This window comes from Rana temporaria, chromosome 8 (genome assembly GCF_905171775.1).
Source record: "Rana temporaria chromosome 8, aRanTem1.1, whole genome shotgun sequence".
In the NCBI taxonomy this organism is placed as follows: domain Eukaryota; kingdom Metazoa; phylum Chordata; class Amphibia; order Anura; family Ranidae; genus Rana; species Rana temporaria.
The window spans coordinates 107,380,146-107,394,064 of NC_053496.1; positions in this window are offsets into that span (position 1 = coordinate 107,380,146).

Genomic DNA, 13,919 nt, shown 5'->3' on the forward strand with positions numbered 1-13,919 from the left:
CCATTACATTGCAGAAGACTGAACCCGAACTTACAGTAAATTGTTCGGGTTTGGGTCCGGGTACCAAAAATCCAAAAGTCCGGTACGAACGAGAACTTTACAGTTCGGGTTCACTCAACCCTAATAGTGAAACATACCATTTCTGTCTCTATTATAGAAGTAGAAAAATAAGCAAAATAAATATCAACACATGAAAAAGTGTTTGTCTTGCTTGTTGGGGTCTAAGGCAATTTTGAAGACTACTAGTTCACATACACCCAAATTCTAATTCCTTTCTTCTGGGTTTAGTTTCAGAAAAAGCGATTTGATGCTTCCCCATCCATTGGTACTAGCCTTCTATTCAAGCTAAGAAAACTATTTAGAACCTTCCTTCAGTTTAAATAAACAGTTAGGTTGGGTTCACATCTAAGGCCTCGTACACACGACAGAGATTCTCGGCAGAATTCGCCGAGAAACTCGGTCAAAACCCGGATTCTGCCGAGAATCTCTGTCGTCTGTACAGTTTTGGCTCGATGGAGCCGCCGAGGAGCTCGACGAGAAAATAGAGAACATGTTCTCTATTTTCTCGTTGGCCGCGTTGTTCTATAGGAGAAGGCGGCCCGCCGAGCTCCTCGGCGGCTTCATCCCAAAACGAGACGAGGAACTCGACGTGCCAAGCACGTCGAGTTCCTCTGTCGTGTGTACGGGGCCTAAGCCACATACGGCTCACAGCAGGAGTCCGGTGCGCCTCCATTCACTGTTTCAGGTCTCATTTCAGCCCGAATTCTGGGCTAAATTCGGACCTAAAACTAACCAAAAGACACACAGGGCTCCTGTGCAATTCACACTGTAGCCTCTGCAGAGATGTGTGAATCGGTCACATAGAAAGCCGGTCACAATCTCCTGCCATGCAAGTTGGAAGCGGGGAAATCCATATCCAATTCGCATTATTGTCCTAAAACACTTTTTAGGACAATAACTTGCATATTAGCCTTTAAAATTTGCACTTTAGATTTCAAACGTTCGAGTCCCATAGACTTTAAAAGGGTTCTAAAGTTTACACGAACATTTGGTGTGTTCGCAAGTTCTGGTGCGATCTGTCATTTCTCCAAGTCAGTCCCACCCCCCCTTCAGTTAGAACACACACACAGGGAACATACAGTAACTAACCCCTTCCTCGCCCCCTAGTGTTAACCCCTTCCCTGCCAGTGGCATTTTTATAGTAATCAATGCATTTTTATAGCACTGATCGCTATAAAAATGCCAATGGTGTCAAAAATGTCCGAAGTGTCCGCCATAAGGTCATAGTATTGATAAAAATCGCTGATCGCCGCCATTACTAGTAAAAAATAAATATTAATGAAAATGCCATAAAACTATGCACTATTTTGTAGACCAGGGATATGCAATTAGTGGACCTCCAGCTGTTGCAGAACTACAAGTCCCATGAGACATAGCAAGACAGCCACAGCCACAGCCACAAGCATGACACCAAGAGGCAGAGGCATGATGGGACTTGAAGTTTTGCAACAGCTGGAGGTCCGCTAATTACATATCACTGTTGTAGACGCTATAACTTTTGCGCAAACCAATCAATAAACGCTTATTGCAATTTCTTTTTTTTTATGAAAAATATGTAGAAGAATACGTATCGGCCTAAACTGAGGAAAAATATATATTTTTATATATTTTTGGGGCTATTTATTACAGCAAAAAAGTAAAAAATATATTTTTTTTTCGAAATTTTCGCTCTATTTTTGTTCATAGCGCAAAAAATAAAAACCGCAGAGGTGATCAAATATCACCAAAAGAAAGCTCTATTTGTGGGAAAAAAACTACGCCAATTTTGTTTGGGAGCCACTTCGCACGACCGCGCAATTGTCAGTTAAAGGCCGGGGCTTGAGTCAAGGCAGAACAAAATGCGAGTGGAGCTGAATAGGCATGCACCCGAAACAGAAGAAATATTCCTTCCGCTCCGACCAGCACATGATCATCAGAAAGAGGCACAGATAATGGAAAAAATACACCCTCCTAAGCTAGTGGAGCGAAGGTGTGCAATTCAGATTTTTTTTTTAATGCTGCACTGACTGCCTTTGAAATTGCCCCAGCCCCTGTTCAAATCCAATCCGGGGACATAACAGGGGACAGACTTGGTCTGGGGACAGTGTCCTCAATCCAGGGACTGTCCCCGGAAACCGGGGATGTCTGGTCACCCTACACTAGTAGGCTCACATGCTTGTGTACAGATGGGAACAGTCACATATTCCATACTGCAGGTAAGCCTAGGAAGCCAACCTTGCTTGCAGCACTGCCAGGGTCCAGTGACTAGTGATAACATGTTTAAAAACTCTATATAAAAACTTTTAGAAAAAAAAATATGTAGGAGAATAATGACTTGAATCAGGGTTTGAACTCCTTCCAATTGAACCAGAAACATGCAATAACAGCACTTTTCTTGCATATGAAGAAAGACCTGTTTGTAGATCCATACCTTAATTGACTTGGAGCATAGCCCCATTTTCCTTGTTTCAGGCACATTTATAGAAGGTAACTCTACAAATAACGAGGATCTTGAGAATACAGCTGGAGAATGGCATTTAACTGTCTGACAATCCTCCTGCGCAAATTTTAGACCATTTTTCTAACTACATAGCCCATTTGCAGAATGTCATAGCTACATCTGCTGGACACAGATATAATGTTTGTTTGCAGCTGCACTGAGCAGTAAAAATTGGGATGTTTCCATTTTCTGAACCTATTTATTGTGTTACATGTACTCATTTATTTATAAGAGCTTTAAAAATTGACCCATCTGAATTTCCTAGTTGAAACATCACAATATCTTCTCAAAATGGTTGAAACCTCATTCATCACTGCATATATATCAATAGCCTATTAAAAGTTTTAAATTTGTATGTATTTATGCAAAGATGAGTAAATCCTGTTCTCAGATGAGCAACCTGGTGGGTGCAATAATTTCAAAAATATACCTTTAGGCTGAGTTCACACTATTGCGAATTGGATGTGGGTTTCTCTGCATCCAATTCGCATGTCAGGTGCCTGTGACAGGCTCTCTATGGAGCCGGTTCACACAGCTCCAGGGCAGCTGCGGAGAGAATTGCACAGGAGTCCTGTGCATCTTCTGGTCCGTTTCAGGGCTGAATTCAGCCAAAATTTCGGACCGAAATCGGACCTGAAATGGTGAATAGGGATGCACCCGACCCCTTCTGTGAGCCGCTCCATTCAGCAGTGTGAACCCAGCCTCCAGCTTGGTATAACTTTCTGAACATTTCACCATAAAAAGGTGGGGTTAGGTAAACTGTGGTAAAAATGCAGTCAACATGGAATTAGGGCAGATGGCAACTATACTATGGCGGGAAATATATTCTAGGTAAGCGTCTTGTACTTCCCAACTGTATAGTGATTCCTAAAACTGCATTATCTGTATACGCAAGTCTTCTGGATGGCCCCAGGCTTGACTTTGGCTGTATGGGATTTCAATGATTTGTGCAGATAGGCTACATTAAATTTTTATCACAAACCTCAGAGCATGTACAGTATACTGGCATTCCTCCCTTAAACATGCAGATTTCCTTCTTAAAAGATATAGCAATACATTATCTGTGTAGCGCTACCCCGAAGGAGCCGCTGATTTGTTGTTGGGATCGGCATATTGAGTTACCTTAATGTGGCGTATGGGTGCAGTTGGAGAACAAAGCAGTGAGCGAAGGTCCAGACAGTGAATAAAGGGTTTTCCAATACTTTTTCCTGGCCAACTCGGCCAACATCAACTTCAAGTGGGAAGAAAAGGTTGATGAGGAGAGAGGGAGAACCTTGCGATATCAGGCCTGGATATAAACCGAGCAGTCCTGCTCTTAGTAGTATCAGATTGTGATTCGTCGCCACTCTTTCTGAGTGAGTGAAGTGCCCCCGGACAGACCCCTCTCACAAGCCTGGCAGCCGAGGTGTCACTTTGGATTTGCTGGGAGGAACAGATCTCTCTCACAGACCTGGCTCTAGGGCCTCTGCCACAGGTCAATTACTTTAAGTGAGCTAAATGGATGAATGGAGCGAATCCTCCCAGTAGGTTTTAGCATAGGTTACCAGATGACAGCAAAGCGTACCTGTCAGCATTCCGGTCACCAGATCCCCGATTGGTTCGTTCAAGCCCTGTTTGACAACCTACCTCCGGGTTCCCCTCAAGCCGACCCCCCCAATCGAACGGCATCCAGCCTGAGATCCTTTCAATAGAACCGGGGACCCAGTAAGTCACTGGAGTCCCCTTTTACCTCCGGATGAGGTTTTGTGTAGCCTGCAATTCTGGCCTGGTGGGCCGCGCTGGCAGGGTCCATGGATGCGCGCACCCTGAAGGTGGATGCCGCACCTGGAACCGGGACCCCGCGAAAGCTTAGCTTAGCACATGATACCTGTCATAGATATACCCTCCCCCCGCATGCCCCGCGAGGGAAAAGCTCCTCTAATTGGCTGCTGGGCAAAGTTGCTCTGCCAGAACCCCTCTGGTGCCAACTGCTGGCCAGGGATGGTATTGCATCCCTGGAGCACAGACTGACCCAGTGGACGTTTCTGGAGTGACAGAAGTCCCAATTTAGCAAATTGTGAATGGGAGCAAAATAACTCTCCCATTCCCCACTAACTTTAGCGTAGTGCCCGTACTGAAAGTAAGGGGGTGCTACATCTGCATACCCATGTCTACAGTTTGCTGCAGTGCAAAGGCCTGGTTATCTGAAGGGATCTGCAGGCACATTGTCTAGAGAGGTGGTAAGCACAGTGTACCGACCTTGGTTGAGGGATACAGCTGCTGTGGCTGGGAGCTGGAGTTTTGTTTTGTGTAAAGAATATGATACATATGATGCAACCAAGAGTCTGCTACTGTTTCCTTCACTTTTGCTAGCTGCTTGCTATAAAACCTTTAACCTTGTCATGGCTGTGCTGTGCATACATTGTTTCTCCAAAGCTTTAGTCTCTGTTCTCTTGTATGCAGCTTCTGCTTCCATATCCACTTCCATCAGTGCTTTCTTGTGTACAGTTTCTGCAGCTCCTGCTTCCATCTCTGCTTTTTTGCTTGCAGCTTCTTCTTCCACCTCTGCTAGCTACCATCAGTGCTTTGTTGCGTGCAGTTCCTGTGGCTCCTGCTTCCATCTCTGCTTTTCTATCTCGCAAAGAATGTCTAAATTTTAGAATCTTTAGCATTGGCATGGATCTTGATAAGTTGCATGACTGAGAGTGGAGATCTGGTTTCTGAGACTTGGTAGATCCGGAGGAATGTCTTGTAGATGCACAGCAATGAGATTTAGATTCATAAAGTTGTGTGATTCTCACTTCTACCTTTGTTTATAGTACTACCGGTAATTGTTCTCTCTCTAGATTAAGCTTATCAAATCCCTTTAATTATTTTTGTAATTCTTTAGTGTTGTACTGCTTTAAAAGATTAGTATATTTAAAGCACAGTCTTTGATAACTCTCATAGGTAGCAATGAATTGTTTAAAAACACACTCTAATTGCAGAACCTTATGGGAAGGCTGAGAAAGGGATGACATGCAATCAACTGTTTTAGACCATAAGTGATTAACATTTAGGGCCAGTTCACACCAGATTTTGTTGCTTTTTGATTGGAGCTAAAATTATTTTTGACTATTCTGCTTCCCCAGTCTAAGCATTGCAAGTGTGATCTCTATAACTGATTCATATAAAACTAACAATATCAGCAGCTCTGGCACCTAGTGCTCTGATCCAAATGACATCTTGCAGATTGTAAAAAGTAGGGATGCGCTTTGAGTTCGAGTCGAACTCATGTTCGACTTGAACATTGTCTGTTCGCCGAACAAAAAACAATTTGGGATGTTGGCGGCAAATTTGAAATCTAAAGTGCTAATTTTAAAGGCTAATATGCAAGTTATTGTCCTAAAAAGTGTTTGGGGACCTGGGTCCTGCCCCAGGGGACATGTATTAATGCAAAAAAAGTTTTAAAAACGGCTGTTTTTCCGGGAGCAGTGAATTTAATAATGCTAAAAGTGAAACAATAAAAGTGAAATATTCCTTTAAATTTCGTATCTAGGGGGGGTGTAAAGTTAGCATGTGAAATAGCATATGTTTCCCATACTTAGAACTGTCCCTGCACAAAGTGTCATTTCTGAAAGAAAAAAAAGACATTTAAAACTGACTTGCGGCTATAATGAATTGTCGGCTCTGGCAATTCAGAGAGAATTCATTCATAAAAAATAAAAAAAAAGCGTGGGGTTCCCCCCAAATTCAATTACCAGGCCCTTCAAGTCTGGGATGGATATTAAGGGGAACCCCATCGTCAATTTAAAAAAAAAGGACGTGGGGTTCCCCCCAAATATCCATTCCAGACCCTTCAGGTTTGGTGTGGATTTTAAGGGGAACTCCACCCCAAATTTAAAAAAAAATGGCGTGGAGTTCCCCCAAGAATCCACACCAGACCCCTTATCCGAGCACGTTAACCTGGCCAGCTGCAGAAAAGAGGGGTGCCCCAGTGACGTAGCAGAGGGTGCGTCAGATGGTGCGGGGTCACGTGACGGGTGGTCCCGCCTCCCCTATATAAGAAATGTCAAAGCTCCAGCCGCTTCATTCCGCTGGGCTGTGTCCGGCGGAGAGAGGCGGCTTCCGATGCTGTGCTCTGGAGCTCTGGATCCCGGATGATTTTCTCATCACTGGACTGGAGAGGAGATCACCCATCGCTGGATACAGACAACATTGGAGCAGGAAGCCAGGACCGAGTGGATTACCACTGCTGGATTTTTTTTCTTTTTTTTACTAATAAAGGACTTTTTTCTACGGTGTGTGTGTCTTTTCCAACTATTTACACTTCCTTCATGAAATGGTAGGGGTACAATGTACCCCATTACCAATTCACATGGGGGGGCCAGGATCTGGGGGTCCCCTTTGTTAAAGGGGTCTTCCAGATTCTGATAAGCCCCCCGCCCGCAGACCCCCACAAACACCGGGCAAGGGTTGCGGGGATGAGACCCTTGTCCCCATCAACATGGGGACATCCTCCCCATGTTGAGGACATGTGGCCTGTAACGGTTCAGGAGAGGGGGGCCGCACTCTGTCTCCCCCTCTTTTCTGCGGCCGGCCAGGTTAACGTGCTCAGATAAGGGGTCTGGTGTGGATTGTTGGGGGAACTCCACACCATTTTTTTTTTTAATTTGGGGTAGAGTTCCCCTTAAAATCCACACCAGACCTGAAAGGTCTGGAATGGATATTTGGGGGGAACCCCACGTCATTTTTTTTTAAATTGACAGTGGGGTTCCCCTTAATATCCATTCCAGACCTGAAGGGCCTGGTAATTGAATTTGGGGGGACCCCCACGCTTTTTTTTATGAATGAATCCTCTCTGAATTGCCAGAGCCGACAATTCATTATAGCCGCAAGTCCGGTTTTAAATGTCTTTTTTTCTTTCAGAAATTACACTTTGTGCAGGGACAGTTCTAAGTATGGGAAACATGCGCTATTTCACATGCTAACTTTACACCCCCCCCCCCCCCAGGTACGAAATTTAAAGGAATATTTCACTTTTATTGTTTCACTTTTAGCATCATTAAATTCACTGCTCCCGAAAAAACTGCAGTTTTTAAAACTTTTTTTTGCATTGATACATGTCCCCTGGGACAGGACCCGGGTCTCCAAACACTTTTTAGGACAATAACTTGCATATTAGCCTTTAAAATTAGCACTTTAGATTTCAAACATTTGAGTCCCATAGATCTTAATAGGGTTCTAAAGTTCACACAAACATTTGGTGTGTTTGCAAGTTCTGGTGCGCACCGAACAGGGGGGTGTTCAGCTCATCCCTAGTAAAAAGCCTTTCGCTGTCAGGTCTGTACAGCATACAGACCTACAGCACTGCTTCCAGCTGGCCTGCATTCCTGCTTCTGCTATAAGCTCATGGTCACTCCAGTGACCATGAGCCTATACCAGAACTGTTCAGCAGACTCTGCTGAACAAAACAATAGCTCTGATTAGTGGCTACCAAGCCACTGATCAGCGTTATCTTAAAATAACCTCCCATCACCGCTGCTGCTCTGCCTCTCTCCTCTGCTTTCTTCCTCTTCAAATCAACTGCTGCACTGGCCTCCATCGATCCCACACACAGTACTGATTCTCCAGCATATTTTCTTCAGGTCTACAATGTGCAGTCTAAAATGTGTGCAAGTGATTGTAACAATTGTAAAGCCTAAACATTCCCTGCATTAAGGTAAAAATGTGTATCGTCGTAGTTTGTAGACGCTATAAACTTTCCTCCAAAGTAAATATACATTAATTGGGATTTTTTTTTTAACCAAAGACATGTAGAAAAATACATTTTAACCTAAATTTATGAAGAAATTTGATTTTCAGATTTTTTATTGGATATGTTTTATAACAAAATGAGTGAACAAAATGGTAGCGCTATGTTCAGTGAATGAACAATTCTAAATTACAATATAAATAGATCACTCTGTGAAAAAGTGTATCACACATATACTAAAAAAATGTGTGTGTGTGTGTGTGTGTATATATATTTATATATATTGGATAAAACTGAAATAATTAAATAAATGTAAATGTTCAAAAGCGTTCATCTGGTAGTCAAAAATAAGTAATAACAAGCCAAGTCCATAAGTGATTACATTTCAAGTGATTAAACTTTAACCACTTCATTACTGGGCACTTAAACCCGCTTCCTGCCCAGACCAATTTTCAGCTTTCAGCGCTGACGCATTTTGAATGACAATTGCGCGGTCATACAACACTGTACCCAAATTATATGTTTATCATTTTTTTTCCACAAATAGAGCTTTCTTTTGGTGGTATTTGATCATCTCTGCGATATTTTTTTTTTATAGCGCCTACAAAATAGTGGATAGATTTATGATCTATTTTTTACTAGTAATGGCGGCGATCTGCGATTTTTTTAATTTTTTTTGTCAAGCCTGCGATATTGCCGCGGACATATCGGACACTTTTGACACAATTTTGTGACCATTCACATTTATACAGCGATCAGTGCTAAAAAAATGCACTAATTACTGTATAAATGTGACTGTCAGGGAAGGGGTTAACACTAGGGGGTGAGGAAGGGGTTAAATGTATTCCCTGGGTGTGATTCTTACTGTGTGTGGAGGGGACTGACTGGGGGAGGTGACCGATGCTGTGTCCCTATGTACAAGGGACACAGCATCAGTCTCCTCTATCCCCAACAGGACGTGGAGCTCTGTGTTTACATACAGAGCTCCACGTCCCTGCTGTCACCGCCGATGGCGGGTACCTGGCGGACATCGCGGGCACCAGGCAAGCACATCGGCATCTCAGCGATGCACCGGGCACAGTGTTTCCCCGCTGCGCGCCCCCAGCGGCGCGCGCGGAGAATGCACATAAAAGGAGAGCCATGGACATCCACCAGGCAGTTGAGAGCCGCGCTGTGGATGTCTTTCGTCTACAGCGCGGGTCTCAAGTGGTTAAAGTGTCCACTTAGTCTTCTTGAAAAATCTTGCTTGAGACCTTCCACCACACCATAAGAGCTCAGTGACTCCACACCCTAAGAAATTGCGCTTACCAATAGGACATGCCCTGCACTCACATGCTCGGCAATACAGCAAAGTCTCCAATGGTATTAGACGATTCCACCAGTGTTCCAATAAATCAAAACTGCTCCTCATGTAAAACTAAAATGGCTCCAATAGTGAAGTATATCAAAACTATTTATATCGTACACACAATCTGTTTTCCCGACGGGAAAACTGCCATGTTTGCTTTTGGTCGGGAAAATCGTCCGTGTGTATGCTCCATAGCAGGTTTCCCGATAGGGAAACTTACCGAGCAGGTTCTCGGCTTTCCCCTCTGGTTTTCTCGGCTGACTTTTTACCTGTGTACAGGGCTTTAGAGTCTTCAAAAGACTTGAGACTGGGGCGGAGGTTCACCTTCCAGCAGGACAATGCCCCTAAACATACAGCCGGAGTTACAATGGAATGGTTTAGCTCAAAGCATATTCATGTGTTAGAATAGCCTAGTCAAAGTCCAAACCCAAATACAATTGAGAATCTGTGGCAAGACTTGAAATCTGCTGTTCACAGACACTCTCCATCCAATCCGACAGAGCTTGAGCTATTTTGCAAAGAAGAATTGGAAAAAATGTCACTCTCTAGATGTGCAAAGCTGGTAGAGACGTCCCCAAAAAAAACTTGCAGTTGTAATTGCAGTGAAAGGTGGTTCTACAAAGTATTGACTCAGGGGGGCTGAATACAAATGCACGCCACACTTTTCACATATTTATTTGTAAAAAACTTGTAAAACCATTTATAATTTTCCTTCCAAGTCACAATTATGTGCCACTTTGTGTTGGTCTAACACATAAAATCCCAATAAACACCTTTGGACGGGAAAACCGACCATGTGTATGCTCCACTGCAGTGTATCCCATAGGAAAACTACAAGCAAAAAAATTAAAACCTTTTTTTTTTTTTTTCTGTCGCGATTCTCTGCGGTTTTTTTTGCTCTGCAGTTTTCCTATGGGAAACACTGCAATGGAGCATACACACGGCAGGTTTTCCCGACCAAAGCTGTCATGGCAGTTTTCCTGTTGGGAAAACCGGCCGTGTGTACACGGGGAAAAGCAACCAAGCAGGTTCTCGGTTTTCCCGGCGGACTTTTGACCGCCGGGAAAACCGATAGTGTATACGAGGCATTAGCTTTATGCTCATTTTGACATAAATGGCAACTCCACATCCCCTCTTACCTACCCTGGTATAATTATTTCTCAATCATCTTAATCCCTGAACCATGTCTTTGTTATCTCTACAATGTCAAAGACCTAAGAGCTGACAGTTCACAAAGCTTACAAAAATTGGTGTAGATCCACTCTAGGGCAAAAATGTATGCAGCTGCTGTACTTAAAATATGGTACAGCAATAGTGCAGGACTCTAGTGTTCAAAACACACATGCAATTGAAATTTAGTAATCCATAAAGTAAAAAAAAAAGTGACATTTTTAATTGATCAAAGTCCAGAAAAAAACGGACAACCTAAATTTTAGTGATCTCACAGCCATTATAGAAAAAAGAGACTCCAAGAAAGCCAGGTACAGTAACACACTTCACTCTCATGCTCTGCGTCCCAGATGGAGTGTGACTCCTTAATAAGAGTGGTCAACATACACTCTTATTACAAAGCCAATCCAGCGACTCCAGAAGGTAGGGACATCCCTCTCAGAATGGTGATCAAAACAGCTCTAGCAACTAGGGAAATGTGGGAATGAAGACTTGCCCACCCATTCCAGAATGGCAACAAGCCATTAATTGCCATTCTAAAAAGGGACTACACTGCCTGCCAGAGACACTGGATTGGCTTTGTATTAAGAACGCATGTTGACTTTGTTTGATCACTTTTAATATTTACTTTTTTTTACTTTATGGATTACTAAAGTTCAATTGCATGTGTTATTTGAGCACTAGAGCGTGGCACCACAGCTCACAAAGCTTGTTACCCAAACTATAAGCATTACTGTCGATGATGTGACAAACGCTGCTATCAACCATTAGGTATAAAGTACCAACATTTTTAATTGCATTAAGAAAACCAAATCCTTATGGCGCGTACACACGACCATTTTTAATGGTCTAGAAAAAAACAACGTTTTTTTTAACCCGATTATTGTTAAGCCTGCCTTGCATACACACGATCATGAAAAAAAATGTACGATGGCACTATAAAGGGTAGGTTCCATTCAGATGGCGCCACCCTTGGGGCTGCTTTTGCTGATTCCGTGTTAGTAAAAGTTTGGTGAGAGACGATTCACATTTTTCAGTCTGTTACAGCGTGATGAATGTGCTATCTCCATTACGAACGCTAGTTTTACCAGAACGAGCGCTCTCGTCTCATAACTTGCTTCTGAGCATGCACGTTATTTTCACGTCGTTAAAGCCCACACACGACCATTTTTTACGACGTTAAAAATGACAACGTAAAAACGACGCAGAAATTTAGAGCATGTTCTAAATTTTTAATGCCCATTTTTAACGTCGCAAAAAATGCTCTGGAGCCCACCCACGATAGTTTTCAATGACATTAAAAAAAAAGTAATTTTTCACATCGCGAAAAAACGGTCGTGTGTACGTGGCATTACACTTTTTATTTTTTTTTACTTGCTAAAGGACAGAAATGTTTTGTCATTTAATCCCGACCCTTTTCTTAGTTGAAATGCATGTCCAAAATCATCTTGAATTCCATACTAAGTAGTGCAGTATCGTTTTGTGAGGAATGCAGACAATTTATTTTGTATAGCTCAATATCAGACCACTCGCTATCACCATGACTAAAAACCTGTTGAAAAATGTCAACGTGGACCATTTCTATAACATCTTCAGTGAGGTCAGTACATTGCAATAGTTGAGTTAACAGAAGTGATTGTCATTGAGCTGCATTACAATGCAAATGTAGTAATGTCATTAAGTCATTATACTGTTATACTAATAATGCAAGTTAAGCCGACCCTTCCACAACACAATACATGTGGTTCTGCATCAGGTCACAGTCATTTCATTTGTTTTCATTTCACATACAGCTCTGCTTAGCTATCCCTCATTGAACAGTACATGATATTAGGCTGAGTCTTATAGTTTCTCTGTATAACATCCATTTTTCCCCCTTAAGGATTCAGACAGGTCGGTTAAGCGTACTGATTCCTCTAGATAATCTCCATTTATCTTGTCTCTGCTTTTATTCTCTCTTTCCATCAATGCCACAGTTTGCTCTGTTCCTGGCTTGTGAACGGAGTTTGACCTCTAAGAGTTTTTTTTCCCCCTCTCCATACCATTCCTTTAACAATGCAAAGTTGTGCATCAGCGTGGCTGTGATCTCATAACCTGCCAGGCTATGGCAGGACAAATGCAATTAGCCTCAGAGTAGAAGCCTTGTCAGGAACCTGTGTCTGCCTCCCAAACCTGACTTTTTATTTTTTTTTCAACTAGATTAAATCTGCCCAGGAGTAGCTTGAAAATGACATGACACTCAGGAAGGTCTTGTTCTACAGCAACAATTTACAAGTAGGATCCCCGTAGCCTAAACAAAATGTATGCTTAAGGGAAATATTAAACTAACACAAATCAAAGGAAATGCCTTAGTAGTTTCTGCTTACAAATTAATGATCTTGTTTGTTTGTTTTTTGTTTTCTATTTGTACTGCACCATTTTCATAATTTCAATGCTCCATAGAAATATGAATCTACCTCTGAATTGAATCTATATGTAGCACCCTCTAGTGTTCTACTGGTGTTAGTACAGGCAAAATTAGGCTTATGACTCATGGTAAGTTTGTGAGAGTCAGAAATTGGGTCAGGGTCACTGCAGGTCAGGCTGGATGACTCCACAGAGGCAGGTCTGTAGTATCCTCCTCCTGGATCTAGAAGTTTGGAGAAGCTTCTAGAAGTTAGTGGGCTGAGGCCAGGAGGTACTGATCTGCATACTTTAGGGATCTTACTAAGGCCAATTCCCAGTCAGAATGTCCTGGCATGCCTCCATGCTAAGTATACAAGCAGCCAGGAGGGCTGGTAGTTCCTGCAGGTAGTAGAGCTGGAAGCAGTGCTACAAAGGGGAGGAGACACTACTGTATGCAGTTTACATCACACTGTGCTATTTTTTAAAGGGGAATGAGCGCTCCTAGCCCTCAAGGGACTTTTGATTTTGATCACTGAGGACAGGATTTGGTACATAGAAAGGAAGTTATCCCCATTCATTGTTCCGGTCCAATTTGGCATCCCATCTAAGTTATTACCCCTAATAAAACAACAAAACCAAGCACAGAGACTATTTTCTTGTGTCCAAATGCGAGTGAAAAATGTGAATGAAAAATGCTTGTTGCCTGGCTGTGCAGGAAAAGTGGTACCAGTTACCAGCAGCCCCTGCAGAGGTAGTTCTACATA